The sequence below is a fragment of the Gouania willdenowi genome, unplaced genomic scaffold, assembly GCF_900634775.1.
Source record: "Gouania willdenowi unplaced genomic scaffold, fGouWil2.1 scaffold_201_arrow_ctg1, whole genome shotgun sequence".
In the NCBI taxonomy this organism is placed as follows: Eukaryota; Metazoa; Chordata; class Actinopteri; order Blenniiformes; family Gobiesocidae; genus Gouania; species Gouania willdenowi.
Genome location: NW_021144954.1, coordinates 218003 through 236477, shown reverse-complemented (window position 1 = coordinate 236477; position 18475 = coordinate 218003).

The window sequence follows — 18475 nt, the reverse complement described above, 5'->3', positions numbered from 1 at the left end:
TAGTATTAATGTTGCTATTACCTTTTTATTTTATGTTTATTATTGTTTTTATTATTGTATTACAGTTACTGGATTCTCTTTGCTATTTTGTTATTGCCATTAATTATTATTATATAATTGTACTACTGTATTAATGTTATTGACATTATTTTAATCATTGTTATATTTTTGAACTCCTTTTTAATTATTAATATTTTATATTATAGTTACTGGTATTCTCATTGTATTATTAGCATTGCTATATTATCATCATATTACCATATCATTTAATATTTTTTATTGTTTTTTTTTAATCATATTATTGTTACTAGATTCTTATTATATTACTTTGTTATTGCTATTATTACTATTTTTATTATTATTATAACCATTACTATTATTAATATTTTCGCTCATACTATTTTTTGTATATTATCATCGGGGCTCTACACAAACTTATCCAGTGGTGGCACTGGTGTGACCAACTTTCTCTGTACAGCATAGCCATGCATGCTGATGAATAGTTGACTTAACTGGCGTACTGTAGTTTTGTATGAAGGTAAGATTGACAGTGACTCGAGATATATTTGCTAAATGTTTTAGCGTCAATGTTAAGTTTTTCTGTAACAAGCAGTGGCTGAAGTAATAATAATAATAATAATAATAATGGGTCCACAACACGGCTCCACTATGATTGTTTGTTCTACGCAAGGGTGAGTTTTTCTTATATTATTCTATGTGCTAAGAAAGATGCTAGCGGCTACAATGTAAACACACACACACGGCTGAAGCACGTTCGTGCACTACACCGGGATGAAAATACTGAACTCACACAGAGCCGTTTTGAGAGTTGGTGTTGCAAAACGTTTATTTTTCGTGGTACTTCTGTGTCTCTCTTAACAACCTGCGACGGATTATGTATAAGACGCGCGCGCGAGATAACACACGGAGGAGATGGATGGAGAGACACACACAGTATTTATAATAAAAATAAACTAAATGAGTAAAACAAAACAAAAAATAAACAATATTTATACAAAAAATACACCAAATGACTCCAGAATCACACTACAATGGCAACAAAAAACAATAATTATACAAAAAATGCACAAAAAGACAACTGAAAGATAAAAAAAAACACAATGATGACATTAAACCAGGAAAATTGCACCCACATTTTGCACCCGCAAATATACCCCTTTTGCTCCCACATGAATGCATACTTCCGACGGGCACTGTACTCGACTTAAAAAAAACATACATTTACAGAAAAATATAACAAAAATATGAAAATGGCTCAAAATACACAAAACTAAATATTTATACAAAAAATACACAAAATTACTCCTAAATTACACTACTATAGCAAAAAAAACAATAATTATACAAAAATACACCTGACTCCAATAAAACATACATTACAAAAAAAATTGAAATTAAAAAAAAAACAGCAAACATTTATGCACAAAAAGACAACAGAAAGATACACAAATACACATGGCTCCAAAAAACATACGTTACAGAAAAATACACCATACAAAAAAATATAAAAGTGATGAAGTCATGCACATGACCCATAGAATTAAACCAGGAAAATTGCATCCACATTTTGCACCCGCAAATATACCCCTTATGCTTCCACATGAATACATACTTCCGACGGGCACTGCACTAGTGTCATAATAATGACAGTGTAATGTCAGCCTTATGTATACCTTTTCAAATATAGTGTTACCCACAATTTTTAATGCATTTTACATATAAATTAAATACATAATGTATGCTTAATTCATAGAATAACATTGAATGAGAAAAATGCAAAAGTGGCCACTTTCATGAGTAAATCATAGTATTAAACACACAAGCCTTGTAAGACATTCATTACATGTAATATATAAAGATTTCACATTGTAGGCAGTGAACAATTGTAAATGTTTTTTCTATTTCTTTTCCGTATGGGCAGCGTGCTGTCTCTGACTCTTTGCAATGATGAGCGTGTGTGTATCGTGACAAAAACACTAATCAGAATGATTTAGTGGGAGCGCGAACGATCTAATGTGAACGGTGTCATTGGTCCACCCGGTCTAAAGTGACCAAGCTCGATTTTTTTTTTTTTTTTTTTTTTGGCGTCATGAAGGTTAACTCATTGTACCCTCTTAACGTATTTGATCTGCTTTCCAAGTTGAGAACCACTGATCTAACACAAATTATCTTCTCTCAGGTTTCAACGGAGGCAGAAGACCCAGGAGATGAGTGTCCTCTCCCAGGGAATGGCGCCAAACTCACTTGATCCCTGTAGCACCCAACCAGCTTCCATCGCCGAAGGAGAAACTGGAGCTCCTTCTTAAAACATCTGGCCCACGGCACCAGTTTGTCCTCCCTCCTAATCTGGAGGGACAGGCTCCCATCCTGCGGCCAGGCAGACAGCCTGCTGCTGCCACCAGGGAGCGTGCCATTGCACCCACTCCCACCACACCAGGCACTGCACAGCCTGTCAGCTCATTTAGGAAACTTGGTCCTGAACCCTGACAACACGCTGTCACTGGTGCTGGCGGCTCCTGGTGTTTCAACACCCAGTGCAGGCCCGGCTCCACTTGGTCCTCCACTTGGTGCTCCTGTGTCTCTGTTCACAGAAAGGAACAGATGACGGCGGGCCCTTGAGGAGGAGAGTGGAGTGCCAAAAAGGAGGTATGTCAGGGGAGTGGCATACAACACTTGTGGCAAGTGTGGTCAGCCAAAAACTAAGGACTTTGGCCATAGCCGTCATGGCAGCGCCACCTTTTGCCCACAGGCCTCACAAGGCAAATCTCTGGAGGAGTGGCTAAAGGAACAGAGAGTGCCAAAATTGATTGCCAACTTGTGTATATAGTGTATATATTGTGTGTTTGAATACAGTTCCCAATACAGTATCTAACAAAAGTGGTTTCATCCCCCACATTTTTGAAAAACACATAAATTACTCTGAGGACAACAATATAGAAATTACACTTCAGTAAAAAGATCAGATAGTGTCCAGTGTGTGTGGCAACAGCCTGATGAGTTCCAGGACAACTGTGTCTTGCCTACAGTGAAGCATGGTGGTGGTAGGAACATGGTCTGGGCACAGCACTGAGCTGCACTTCACTGAGGGAAAAATGAATCTGTACTTTGACATTCTGAAGCAGAGCATTACCATGTCCATCTCCTGGAGGGTGAAAGCAGTGTTAGGTTAATATTGGTGGTCACACTCAATAATAACACTTTGGGCACAATTTAGACATGTTTACTTCACTGTTTAATGGCTGTGTTTTGGGGTATTTTCAAAGAACAGTACATCTATACAGTTACATAGGCTGTTTACTGACTACTTTAAGATATTTGAAAGTGTCATTTCCATAGTGTCCCCTCAAAAAATGTAATAAAAGTTTTCTAAAAATGTGAGGGGTCCACCCTCTTTTGTGAGGTAATATGTATTATTATATTGTGTTTGTTTTTTTTCCCCCCAATATTTATTTATTTTACATCTTGTGATCATTAAATCCTATTGTACTGAAATTTATGACTCAGTGTATCGATCATTAAAAAGAACTGTCCATATTGTCCCACAGTAGCACATTGCAATGTTATTATATTAATAGAAACTGAAATAAACATTACTAGTCATTGGGGGGTATATCTCAAAGCCAAAGCATTGGTATTCATAATAAATACAAATTAAGAAGTATTAATCAATACAATAAAATCAAATTGCTATGGATTTTAAATGGGGAGTAATATCTCAGGAAAACATCTGATACCCTGATTTCGCTAGACCACTGGGGGAAGACGTTCCCACAGCAACGGACAAACAATCAAAGGGAGGAGCAACAACACAAGTCCGTGTCATTCAGAACATGATTTAAGGGGAAGGTTGTGGGTTCGAATCCAGCTCACAAAAACATCTTTATAGAGGTACAGGTGACACTGTCTATGATATTTCGGTGACACTGTGTGGTATTTCATCATTCAATAATTCCCCGTGCATTTTGCGTGTCTTTTCCTTTGCGTGAGGGAGCGAGAAGATTTGGCCCCTTCCTCAGAACTGAGACCAACCCTCTGTCTGAGGCTAAGAGGAGATCATTGGTTACTTTTACTAAGGCAGTCTATGTGCTGTGATGGGCTCTAAAGCCAGACTGAAAGCTCTGGAATAAATTGTTCCTAAGTAGGTGATCGCATTGTTGACCTGCAATGACTTTTTCAAAAATTTTGGAAACAAAAGGGAGATTGGATATTGGTCTATAATTGGACAAGTCACTTGGATCAAGGGCAGGTTTTTTAAGGAGAGGTTTGATTACAGTAGTTTTAAAGGCCTGTGGTACATAACCTGTTACTAGAGATGTTAATCCAATTCATCATATTAGAGCTGATTAGTGGAAGAACAACATTTTTTTTTTTTTAGTTATTTAAATCATTAGCCCATTTTTATTTTGTCATTGCAAGCATCTAATAAAATATCTTGAAGGCATTACTGTTGACATGCTTTCATTTGATATTGACACAATTTTTTCATGCATTAGTGCCACATGAAGTACTAACAGCAGTAGAATGCAAGTATATTTTTTATAAATTACATCTGTACACACAAAAGATCTAATGATTTAACAAAAACAGCTGTTTACTTTGAATAATTTATTTTGCATACTATTTGCATTATTACAGCGGTAAACAAAACAAATGGAATTGCATATTTGCATGTCAGAGTAGCCATCTTATAAACAACTTAATAAGATTATTTGCATATCATTTCCAGCAAAACAACAGGATTTTTTTGTTGTTTGAGGAGAGCGGGAATCGAACCCTTGCACTCAGAGGCTCTTCTGTTTAACGTATTTCTTCTTCTATGGTTTTCACGGCCGGCAAGAAATCTACCAGTGAGCTAAAACAGTTATCTCTTTATACTAATTTTTTACACTTGGCACCCCATATGATCCCGAACATACTAATGATATTGGCTATTAAAATAATTATTATTATTATCATCAGCATATCTAATAACTTAAGGGAACAACTGGCGTCTACCTGAATCACGTGACTGTGGCACCGCCTTCTCGTCTACCAGCCAATCAGAGGCTGGAGGAATTTTCCCAGAAGCCTTTGCGGCGGCTGAAACGGAGTAATTTCCGGTCTACCGGGCCACCAGAGGGCTCTAGAGAGTCCGAATGACAGTCACTGAGTTGTTTTCTTTGTGACTTCGATGGCTGCAAATTTTGCAAACAATCTGAAGTAATTTAAAGTTACCGTGAGTGAGAACAGTTTCTTACTTGACGGTCATAAATACAGTAAGCGAACCTATAACTATTGTATTGCCGACAGGTCATAACCGGGCCAATACAGGGGAAGCCCTACATCGCACATAAATGCACTGAAATATATATAGTGGGTCACAATCAAGATCCTGCAGTGTATAGTAGGACTTTCTTTTGATTGATGAACAAAAATGCTAGTTAAAATAATGTTTTTGTCATTTCTTGAATTATTTTTTTTTCTTTAGTCACAACTGTAATCTATATTTTCACTTCCTAAAATACAATTTCAGTTAAAAAAAATACATTTAGATATAAGATTTAGCATTTAGATATGACATATAACATTTAAAGATTTAAAATTTAGATTTAATGCTCTTTTTTTAACCTCTATATATATGTGGTTAAATGTAGGAAAATTTACTAAATATGAGAAAAGTGATATAAATAATGAAAATGTTTAGCTACAACTTTTATACAAATTTTTTACACTTGCACCCCATGTGAATACTTACTTATTTACCAACTAGTGTTTAAAAGCACATTTGTTCAACAATCAACAATGCGCACAGATTTTTCATCAACACCGTCAGATGTAATATTTTTTTGTTAAAAACATTTTTTTCTTTAAATTCTTCATTCAGTTTATATTGTTTGTGTAATAATGGGACCATCTGATCTATTTAGAAATCTGGGTATACAGAATAGTGTGAATATCACAACCTAAGTTTTATTACACATCAGAGTAGCTAAGCACTATAAGAATTACAATTGTACACTTTTTAGTGTGTCTGATGGAATTTCGGAACTGAATTTGTGTCAACTCTTTGTTAAAAAAGTGTTTTTATTTAGAACCTGTTCCTTTACATGGTTAAATAGCTAAGACCTTTCTCTGCAGAAACATATAACTGTAATTAATATAGTGTGCATTTAAAAAAATAATTTCGAAATGTGTTTTGTCCTAACTCTCAAGAATCAGTGATATATATATATATATATATATATATATATATATATATATATATATATATATATATATATATATATAGCTGGCCTTAATGCCATGCCAAGAAATTGTACCACAATATATGTGGTGTATTAATAATAATAATAATAATAATAATAATATATCTTCCTCTCTATGTGACTGTATTGTAAAAGTTGAGTGTTATAACACATGTTCTCCCCTTGAGGGCGCTCTCGTACTGTATAGTGTTTAACATGTGTTCAGAGAATAAAGTGTATCCTCAGAGAGAGGATGTTGATGATCAGACCTGATATAAGTGTCGTTCATGTGCAAACATAAAGGACTCCTTTAAGCTCAAACACCTTAACAAAAGTCATTCTACATTTTAAATAAGGCTTTTTAATTCTCAATAATTACATGTTTCCATCATATTATTTAAAAGGTTGAAACCATGCTATTTAAAAATATTTACAAATTTATGTTTTGAGTAAATTCCAATTAATTTAGTTTTTTATTTGATGTTTTCATGTTTGGTTTTTGATTGTCAATGTTGTGTATTGTGTTTTAATCCGTTTTTGTAATAACTTTTTTTCCATATGAATCATTCACATCTCTTAGCGTGGAGAATAATGTTAGTTAAAATGACATATCATTATAAAATGTAAATAAACCAAAAGTATTGTTCAATCTTACTTGTGAAAGGTAATCCCACAGGATCTGGTTTGAATACTGCACCGGTTATTGCAATTAAAAACTGTACAAAACACCAACATAGTTGTTCTCTAGTGCTAGCGTAGAGTGAGGAGGGAGACCTTTCCAATATGGCGGCGACGTCATGAAGCGTCTACGTATATAATGTCAATGGTTTTGATTCCTTTTATAAAAACTGTCTGATTATCTATGTCATTAGTAATATATGGAAGCCCATTCCTGACAGTAAAATGAAACAAAAAACTAGGAAAAATAAAGTAATATAAAAAAAAAAAATCTATTCAGGAAAAAAACTGATAATAATAATAATTATGAGTTAAAATTATAAGCTACTAAGTCATAATTAGGAGATACTATCTTATAATTATGACTTAGTATCAAAACATACATGTTGATCCCAGACAGTGTTTACCTGTTTTACAAAAACATTTAAAAAAAAAATAAATACCTTTACAAAACCTTAATGTTGATTTAATTTAATCTACATCTATCTATACTATAATTCAAGGGAGGTCTGTGTGGATGTGTGTGAGTGTGTGTGTGGAGCAAATATCTCCCAGACGCGGTGCCAGTTGGACCTGAAACACGGTCGACGGGTTCCAAATACCCCGAGTGCGTGTGTCTGTTATTTTGGAGTCATTTGGTCATTTCCAAATGTTTATTTTAATTTTATTTCACTTCTGGAAGGCCCCGAAATGAAACCTATTCAACTTTTGACCTCAGGGTGTGAGGGGGCGCTCGCGCACCATCTATATCTATTTCCTCACACGAGCAAGAGTCACGTGTGCACAGCCCAGCAGACACGGACTGTAAACACGAGTGAGAGAGAAGAAGATAGTTTTATACCGGAGAGGAACGTCTGAGCAGCCGTGTTTGTACTGATAAACTAGCAAAGCTCTTAAGTCTCACTTATTGGGCCTGATGTTAGTCACTGATGTTCGTGTGTGTGAGCCACGGCAGACGCCACTTCCTCCTGTGCCATGCTATTGTTAGCTTCTCAAACACGGTAGCTCTCTGAATAGATACTTTGAAACCGCCAGCCACCGGTGAGTCTTCTGCAGACACGTTTCCCATTGTTTAAATCATATCGCTGTTGTTCAATAACGCGCTGTTTCACTAGAGTCGATATTGACCTCAACCTGTTCAATTCTCCATCTGGAAAACTGCGGATTCTGTGTCATGCTGTGGATGGAAGCTAAGCTCTGACCACTCGGTTCGAAGGTAAAAAAATATTTTTGTTTTTTTAAAAAAGACAGCCGAATTGTACATAATACTTTAATTTACTTACTCACTCATGTAGTTTGGAGCTTTACGTTTTGTTTTGCGCAGTTTGGTTGTTTTTCTGATTGGCGCTACAATGTTTATAGAGTTTGGTTATCAGCGTCTCAAACACATACGTATTTATTTATTTAAATATACTAAAACAGAAAGATACACAAATACACATATTGACTCAGAAAAACATACATTACAGGAAAATACACCAAACAAAAAAGTATAAAAGTGAGTTAAAAAACAACAACCACAAACACATTTATCATGTTCATATCCCATAGAATTAAACCGGGGAAATCGCACAAGCTGTTTTATTTTAATATTTTAATATTTATTATTTCATTGCATTTACTGGATTCTCATTATTTGTTATTGCTATTATTTTTTATAACCATTACTATTACTACTTTCACTATTAATATTATATCTCTATCTAATTGTACTATTACTGCATTGTTAATGTTATTCTTAAATTATTCTTTTTTTAAAAAAATCTTTTAGTTACTGGTATTCTCATTGTATTAGTATTAATGTTGCTATTACCTTTTTATTTTATGTTTATTATTGTTTTTATTATTGTATTACAGTTACTGGATTCTCTTTGCTATTTTGTTATTGCCATTAATTATTATTATATAATTGTACTACTGTATTAATGTTATTGACATTATTTTAATCATTGTTATATTTTTGAACTCCTTTTTAATTATTAATATTTTATATTATAGTTACTGGTATTCTCATTGTATTATTAGCATTGCTATATTATCATCATATTACCATATCATTTAATATTTTTTATTGTTTTTTTTAATCATATTATTGTTACTAGATTCTTATTATATTACTTTGTTATTGCTATTATTACTATTTTTATTATTATTATAACCATTACTATTATTAATATTTTCGCTCATACTATTTTTTGTATATTATCATCGGGGCTCTACACAAACTTATCCAGTGGTGGCACTGGTGTGACCAACTTTCTCTGTACAGCATAGCCATGCATGCTGATGAATAGTTGACTTAACTGGCGTACTGTAGTTTTGTATGAAGGTAAGATTGACAGTGACTCGAGATATATTTGCTAAATGTTTTAGCGTCAATGTTAAGTTTTTCTGTAACAAGCAGTGGCTGAAGTAATAATAATAATAATAATAATAATGGGTCCACAACACGGCTCCACTATGATTGTTTGTTCTACGCAAGGGTGAGTTTTTCTTATATTATTCTATGTGCTAAGAAAGATGCTAGCGGCTACAATGTAAACACACACACACGGCTGAAGCACGTTCGTGCACTACACCGGGATGAAAATACTGAACTCACACAGAGCCGTTTTGAGAGTTGGTGTTGCAAAACGTTTATTTTTCGTGGTACTTCTGTGTCTCTCTTAACAACCTGCGACGGATTATGTATAAGACGCGCGCGCGAGATAACACACGGAGGAGATGGATGGAGAGACACACACAGTATTTATAATAAAAATAAACTAAATGAGTAAAACAAAACAAAAAATAAACAATATTTATTCAAAAAATACACCAAATGACTCCAGAATCACACTACAATGGCAACAAAAAACAATAATTATACAAAAAATGCACAAAAAGACAACTGAAAGATAAAAAAAAAAAAAAGATGACATTAAACCAGGAAAATTGCACCCACATTTTGCACCCGCAAATATACCCCTTTTGCTCCCACATGAATGCATACTTCCGACGGGCACTGTACTCGACTTAAAAAAAACATACATTTACAGAAAAATATAACAAAAATATGAAAATGGCTCAAAATACACAAAACTAAATATTTATACAAAAAATACACAAAATTACTCCTAAATTACACTACTATAGCAAAAAAAACAATAATTATACAAAAATACACCTGACTCCAATAAAACATACATTACAAAAAAAATTGAAATTAAAAAAAAAACAGCAAACATTTATGCACAAAAAGACAACAGAAAGATACACAAATACACATGGCTCCAAAAAACATACGTTACAGAAAAATACACCATACAAAAAAATATAAAAGTGATGAAGTCATGCACATGACCCATAGAATTAAACCAGGAAAATTGCACCCACATTTTGCACCCGCAAATATACCCCTTATGCTTCCACATGAATACATACTTCCGACGGGCACTGCACTAGTGTCATAATAATGACAGTGTAATGTCAGCCTTATGTATACCTTTTCAAATATAGTGTTACCCACAATTTTTAATGCATTTTACATATAAATTAAATACATAATGTATGCTTAATTCATAGAATAACATTGAATGAGAAAAATGCAAAAGTGGCCACTTTCATGAGTAAATCATAGTATTAAACACACAAGCCTTGTAAGACATTCATTACATGTAATATATAAAGATTTCACATTGTAGGCAGTGAACAATTGTAAATGTTTTTTCTATTTCTTTTCCGTATGGGCAGCGTGCTGTCTCTGACTCTTTGCAATGATGAGCGTGTGTGTATCGTGACAAAAACACTAATCAGAATGATTTAGTGGGAGCGCGAACGATCTAATGTGAACGGTGTCATTGGTCCACCCGGTCTAAAGTGACCAAGCTCGATTTTTTTTTTTTTTTTTTTGGCGTCATGAAGGTTAACTCATTGTACCCTCTTAACGTATTTGATTTGCTTTCCAAGTTGAGAACCACTGATCTAACACAAATTATCTTCTCTCAGGTTTCAACGGAGGCAGAAGACCCAGGAGATGAGTGTCCTCTCCCAGGGAATGGCGCCAAACTCACTTGATCCCTGTAGCACCCAACCAGCTTCCATCGCCGAAGGAGAAACTGGAGCTCCTTCTTAAAACATCTGGCCCACGGCACCAGTTTGTCCTCCCTCCTAATCTGGAGGGACAGGCTCCCATCCTGCGGCCAGGCAGACAGCCTGCTGCTGCCACCAGGGAGCGTGCCATTGCACCCACTCCCACCACACCAGGCACTGCACAGCCTGTCAGCTCATTTAGGAAACTTGGTCCTGAACCCTGACAACACGCTGTCACTGGTGCTGGCGGCTCCTGGTGTCTCAACACCCAGTGCAGGCCCGGCTCCACTTGGTCCTCCACTTGGTGCTCCTGTGTCTCTGTTCACAGAAAGGAACAGATGACGGCGGGCCCTTGAGGAGGAGAGTGGAGTGCCAAAAAGGAGGTATGTCAGGGGAGTGGCATACAACACTTGTGGCAAGTGTGGTCAGCCAAAAACTAAGGACTTTGGCCATAGCCGTCATGGCAGCGCCACCTTTTGCCCACAGGCCTCACAAGGCAAATCTCTGGAGGAGTGGCTAAAGGAACAGAGAGTGCCAAAATTGATTGCCAACTTGTGTATATAGTGTATATATTGTGTGTTTGAATACAGTTCCCAATACAGTATCTAACAAAAGTGGTTTCATCCCCCACATTTTTGAAAAACACATAAATTACTCTGAGGACAACAATATAGAAATTACACTTCAGTAAAAAGATCAGATAGTGTCCAGTGTGTGTGGCAACAGCCTGATGAGTTCCAGGACAACTGTGTCTTGCCTACAGTGAAGCATGGTGGTGGTAGGAACATGGTCTGGGCACAGCACTGAGCTGCACTTCACTGAGGGAAAAATGAATCTGTACTTTGACATTCTGAAGCAGAGCATTACCATGTCCATCTCCTGGAGGGTGAAAGCAGTGTTAGGTTAATATTGGTGGTCACACTCAATAATAACACTTTGGGCACAATTTAGACATGTTTACTCACTGTTTAATGGCTGTGTTTTGGGGTATTTTCAAAGAACAGTACATCTATACAGTTACATAGGCTGTTTACTGACTACTTTAAGATATTTGAAAGTGTCATTTCCATAGTGTCCCCTCAAAAAATGTAATAAAAGTTTTCTAAAAATGTGAGGGGTCCACCCTCTTTTGTGAGGTAATATGTATTATTATATTGTGTTTGTTTTTTTTCCCCCCAATATTTATTTATTTTACATCTTGTGATCATTAAATCCTATTGTACTGAAATTTATGACTCAGTGTATCGATCATTAAAAAGAACTGTCCATATTGTCCCACAGTAGCACATTGCAATGTTATTATATTAATAGAAACTGAAATAAACATTACTAGTCATTGGGGGGTATATCTCAAAGCCAAAGCATTGGTATTCATAATAAATACAAATTAAGAAGTATTAATCAATACAATAAAATCAAATTGCTATGGATTTTAAATGGGGAGTAATATCTCAGGAAAACATCTGATACCCTGATTTCGCTAGACCACTGGGGGAAGACGTTCCCACAGCAACGGACAAACAATCAAAGGGAGGAGCAACAACACAAGTCCGTGTCATTCAGAACATGATTTAAGGGGAAGGTTGTGGGTTCGAATCCAGCTCACAAAAACATCTTTATAGAGGTACAGGTGACACTGTCTATGATATTTCGGTGACACTGTGTGGTATTTCATCATTCAATAATTCCCCGTGCATTTTGCGTGTCTTTTCCTTTGCGTGAGGGAGCGAGAAGATTTGGCCCCTTCCTCAGAACTGAGACCAACCCTCTGTCTGAGGCTAAGAGGAGATCATTGGTTACTTTTACTAAGGCAGTCTATGTGCTGTGATGGGCTCTAAAGCCAGACTGAAAGCTCTGGAATAAATTGTTCCTAAGTAGGTGATCGCATTGTTGACCTGCAATGACTTTTTCAAAAATTTTGGAAACAAAAGGGAGATTGGATATTGGTCTATAATTGGACAAGTCACTTGGATCAAGGGCAGGTTTTTTAAGGAGAGGTTTGATTACAGTAGTTTTAAAGGCCTGTGGTACATAACCTGTTACTAGAGATGTTAATCCAATTCATCATATTAGAGCTGATTAGTGGAAGAACAACATTTATTTTTTTTTAGTTATTTAAATCATTAGCCCATTTTTATTTTGTCATTGCAAGCATCTAATAAAATATCTTGAAGGCATTACTGTTGACATGCTTTCATTTGATATTGACACAATTTTTTCATGCATTAGTGCCACATGAAGTACTAACAGCAGTAGAATGCAAGTATATTTGTATAAATTACATCTGTACACACAAAAGATCTAATGATTTAACAAAAACAGCTGTTTACTTTGAATAATTTATTTTGCATACTATTTGCATTATTACAGCGGTAAACAAAACAAATGGAATTGCATATTTGCATGTCAGAGTAGCCATCTTATAAACAACTTAATAAGATTATTTGCATATCATTTCCAGCAAAACAACAGGATTTTTTTGTTGTTTGAGGAGAGCGGGAATCGAACCCTTGCACTCAGAGGCTCTTCTGTTTAACGTATTTCTTCTTCTATGGTTTTCACGGCCGGCAAGAAATCTACCAGTGAGCTAAAACAGTTATCTCTTTATACTAATTTTTTACACTTGGCACCCCATATGATCCCGAACATACTAATGATATTGGCTATTAAAATAATTATTATTATTATCATCAGCATATCTAATAACTTAAGGGAACAACTGGCGTCTACCTGAATCACGTGACTGTGGCACCGCCTTCTCGTCTACCAGCCAATCAGAGGCTGGAGGAATTTTCCCAGAAGCCTTTGCGGCAGCTGAAACGGAGTAATTTCCGGTCTACCGGGCCACCAGAGGGCTCTAGAGAGTCCGAATGACAGTCACTGAGTTGTTTTCTTTGTGACTTCGATGGCTGCAAATTTTGCAAACAATCTGAAGTAATTTAAAGTTACCGTGAGTGAGAACAGTTTCTTACTTGACGGTCATAAATACAGGAAGCGAACCTATAACTATTGTATTGCCGACAGGTCATAACCGGGCCAATACAGGGGAAGCCCTACATCGCACATAAATGCACTGAAATATATATAGTGGGTCACAATCAAGATCCTGCAGTGTATAGTAGGACTTTCTTTTGATTGATGAACAAAAATGCTAGTTAAAATAATGTTTTTGTCATTTCTTGAATTATTTTTTTTTCTTTAGTCACAACTGTAATCTATATTTTCACTTCCTAAAATACAATTTCAGTTAAAAAAAATACATTTAGATATAAGATTTAGCATTTAGATATGACATATAACATTTAAAGATTTAAAATTTAGATTTAATGCTCTTTTTTTAACCTCTATATATATGTGGTTAAATGTAGGAAAATGTACTAAATATGAGAAAAGTGATATAAATAATGAAAATGTTTAGCTACAACTTTTATACAAATTTTTTACACTTGCTCCCCATGTGAATACTTACTTATTTACCAACTAGTGTTTAAAAGCACATTTGTTCAACAATCAACAATGCGCACAGATTTTTCATCAACACCGTCAGATGTAATATTTTTTTGTTAAAAACATTTTTTTCTTTAAATTCTTCATTCAGTTTATATTGTTTGTGTAATAATGGGACCATCTGATCTATTTAGAAATCTGGGTATACAGAATAGTGTGAATATCACAACCTAAGTTTTATTACACATCAGAGTAGCTAAGCACTATAAGAATTACAATTGTACACTTTTTAGTGTGTCTGATGGAATTTCGGAACTGAATTTGTGTCAACTCTTTGTTAAAAAAGTGTTTTTATTTAGAACCTGTTCCTTTACATGGTTAAATAGCTAAGACCTTTCTCTGCAGAAACATATAACTGTAATTAATATAGTGTGCATTTAAAAAAATAATTTCGAAATGTGTTTTGTCCTAACTCTCAAGAATCAGTGATATATATATATATATATATATATATATATATATATATTGTAATGATCATTGAGTTCATTATGTGTTGTGTTCACTGTGCAGGGACAGCCGAGCCACAAGGTGGCAGGAGAGTTGGGTGTGTGGCTGCGAGTTAGTCGAGTGTGTTAGTTGGCTACTGTGTGGACATTAGTGGCGTGGGTTACGGCCATAACAGTAGCCCTGTTGCAGTTGTGTTCAAGCCTGTAAGCCAAATAAAGGCCGTTTGGTTCAACCTGACCCGTCCGGTGATTATTAGAATAAGCGGACGTTACACTGGTGTCAGAAGTGGGATCAAAACCGGACCGACGCAAGATGCTAACCACTAGCTCAAGCTACCCACGACAGAACAAGCAACCCTCCGCCGGCCAGGACACACAGCGGCCCGGTATGTCTACCAGGATTAAAACTGAGCAGTCGGAGGGTGATTCGCAGCCATGGTCCCCTGCTTCTACCGTCAGAGAGGCTGCAATGCTGATGGCTGCTGAGGCCGGATTTCCACCGGGGGAAGCTAGAAACGGCGGGAAAACTGCGCGCGCTCTGCCCGGCTCGGACAGGGAAGGACCGGCATGCAACGCCAGGTCACGTGATGTAAACAAAGATGGCGGCGCCCATGGATTTGAAGCACCGGGGATAATCAAAACACCAAAATTCTCCGGTAAGACAGCTTGGGAGGTGTTCAAGGCCCAATTTGAACTGTTAGCTGTAGCTGCTGGCTGGACAGAGAAGTATAAAGCATTACAGCTGGCTCTGTGCCTCACTGATGAAGCAGCCGCCTGCCTCCTACTCCTGTCCCCTGAGGAGCGGATGGACTATGGTGCATTGGTGGGAGCTCTACAGAGGCGTTTTGGACAGCTCAATCAGCCTGCACTGCTGCGTTCTGAGTTCAACAGCAGGCGCAGACAGCCCGGTGAGCCCCTTCGCATCCTGGCTAATGAGATCGAGTGCTTGTGCGGACGTGCCTATGCTGACATGCCACCATCAGTGAGGAAGGAGCTTGCCAGGGACCAGTTCATACAAGCTCTCAGCCCCAAGGAGCTGCGCATCCAGACACAATTGGCCCACCCGTCCACGATGAGTGAGGCGCTGGAGCTGGCTGTGGAGAGGGAGATGGTGAGTGGAGGGACTGAACGATGTGAGGACTCGCCGATGGTGAGGGCCGCGAGGATGACAGGCCGTTGGGCAGAGGGACCGGTGGCCATGCAGAACGCAGCTCGGGTAGCCTCGCCTCACCCACTCAATCCGGAAGAGGGCACACGGCGCCGCCCAAGGCTTTGTTGGGGATGTGGCCAGCCGGGTCATCTCCTCAGACAGTGCTCCAAGTTTACACCTGTGCAGGGAAACGACCTAGGGCCCGTGTAGGTGGTGGAGCGCGGGCCCGTGAAGCAGACGACCACCGGCTGCCATCGCCACCAGCCGCAATGGAGATAACTGTGGGCTGGACGCAGGTTGGGGGCTTCTGCCACATTCCTGTGACGGTGGCAGGGGTCAGGTGTACGGCCCTGCTGGACACGGGGTCGAATGCAACTTTGGTTCGCCCGGACATCCTCCCAATGGGGGTTGCGGTGGAGCCGACTTCGGTTCAGTTAAAAACAGTGACTGGTGATCTAGCTCCAATACAAGGCAGAGGAGTGTTTCTAATTACGGTGGGGAGCCTCTCAACGTCATTTACTGCGTGGGTGGCTGATGTTCAAGACCCATGCATCCTCGGACTAGACTTTCTGCGAGCCATTGGTGGCGTGCTGGACTTTGGCAAAGGGTCACTCATCCTCCCAGGAGGGCGGTCTGTGCTACTAACCCCCCCTGACACAATCTCAAAACCCCCACCTGCTACAGTGGCTGCTGCAGAACTAAAGACTCACATAACAGCTGCTCTTGGTTCGGACCCCACAAGGCTGTCTACACTCACCAATGTTTCCTCCCTGACCAGCGCCCACCAGTCAGTGGACAGCCTTGCACCACAGCTTTTTCCTGTACAGCCCACCTCAACACCTGGCACCCCGCCCCCCGAGCCCCAGCAGAACCAGACGACAGGAGACGAGGAGAGACTCTCTACATTGCGGGACATTTGGGTCAAGAATGGCGAGGGGCTGAACGACCCGCAGCGAGAGAGTTTGTGGCAGGTGCTGCTGGAATTTAAAGACATTTTTGCCCTCAGTGACGATGAGGTGGGCCTAACACACCTGGTGAAACACGAGATTGACACTGGCGATGCCCGACCAGTTAAAGTGCGCCCACGTCGACTCCCACTAGCACATCAGGGTGCCGCAGACAGTGAGCTGGAGGAGATGCTGAGAGCAGGAATAGTGGAACCCTCAGACAGTCCGTGGGCCTCTGCTGTGGTTATGGTGCCTAAAAAGAAGGGCTCCAGGATGCGGTTTTGTGTGGATTACAGACCTCTGAATAAAGTCACTAAAAAAGACTCTTATCCCCTCCCCAGGATTGACGAGACCCTGGATCTGGTGTCTGGCTCCTCATGGTTCTCATCTCTGGACCTCCGGAGCGGGTACTGGCAGGTCCCCTTGTCAGCTGAGGCCAAACCCAAGACTGCCTTCTGCACGTCCAGGGGGTTGTGGCAGTTTAAAGTCCTCAGCTTTGGGCTGTGCAATGCTCCAGCCACTTTTGAGAGACTTATGGATAAAGTGCTGGCTGGTATCCCCCGCCAAAAGTGCCTGGTGTACTTAGATGACCTCCTGGTCCACGGCGACTCCTTCGAGGCGGCCCTGGATGCGCTGCACCTAGTGATGAGAAGAGTTGCGGATGCAGGCCTGAAGCTGCACCCCGATAAGTGCCACTTTCTGAAGAAGGAGGTAGAGTTCCTAGGCCACAAGCTGGGGAAGGAGGGCATCAGCACCTTGGAGGAGAAAACACGCATCATCAGGGACTGGCCCACCCCCGCTGACCAAACGCAGCTCAAGAGTTTTTTGGGTCTGGCCTCCTACTACAGAAGATTTGTAAAGGGCTTTTCTTCTATTGCCGCACCTCTCTTTCGCCTCCTACAAAAAGAGGTTGCCTTCGAGTGGACACAGGAGTGTCGTGGTGCATTCAACACACTGAGAGCAGCACTGATTGAATCCCCCGTTCTGGCCCCTGCCGACGTTGCCCTGCCTTTCGTCCTGGATACAGACGCCAGTAGTGTTGGACTGGGGGCGGTGCTGTCACAGGTGGGACCCGAGGGAGAGAAAGTTGTAGCATACTTCAGCCGGGTGTTGAATAAGAGCGAACGTCGTTATTGTGTCACGAGACGGGAACTTCTCGCCGTCGTAGCAGCTGTAAGACATTTCAAGTACTACCTCTGTGGCACACCCTTCACCATCAGGACTGATCATGCTGCCCTGCAGTGGCTGATGTCATTCAAAGAGCCTGAAGATCAAGTGGCTCGCTGGCTAGAAGAGCTCCAGTCTTTCAACTTCACCATTGCTCACAGGGCTGGGATGCAACATTCTAACGCCGACGCATTGTCCCGCCGACCATGTGCTGCTGAAGGCTGCCGTTACTGTGAAAAGAGGGAGGTGAGAGAGAAAGAGCTC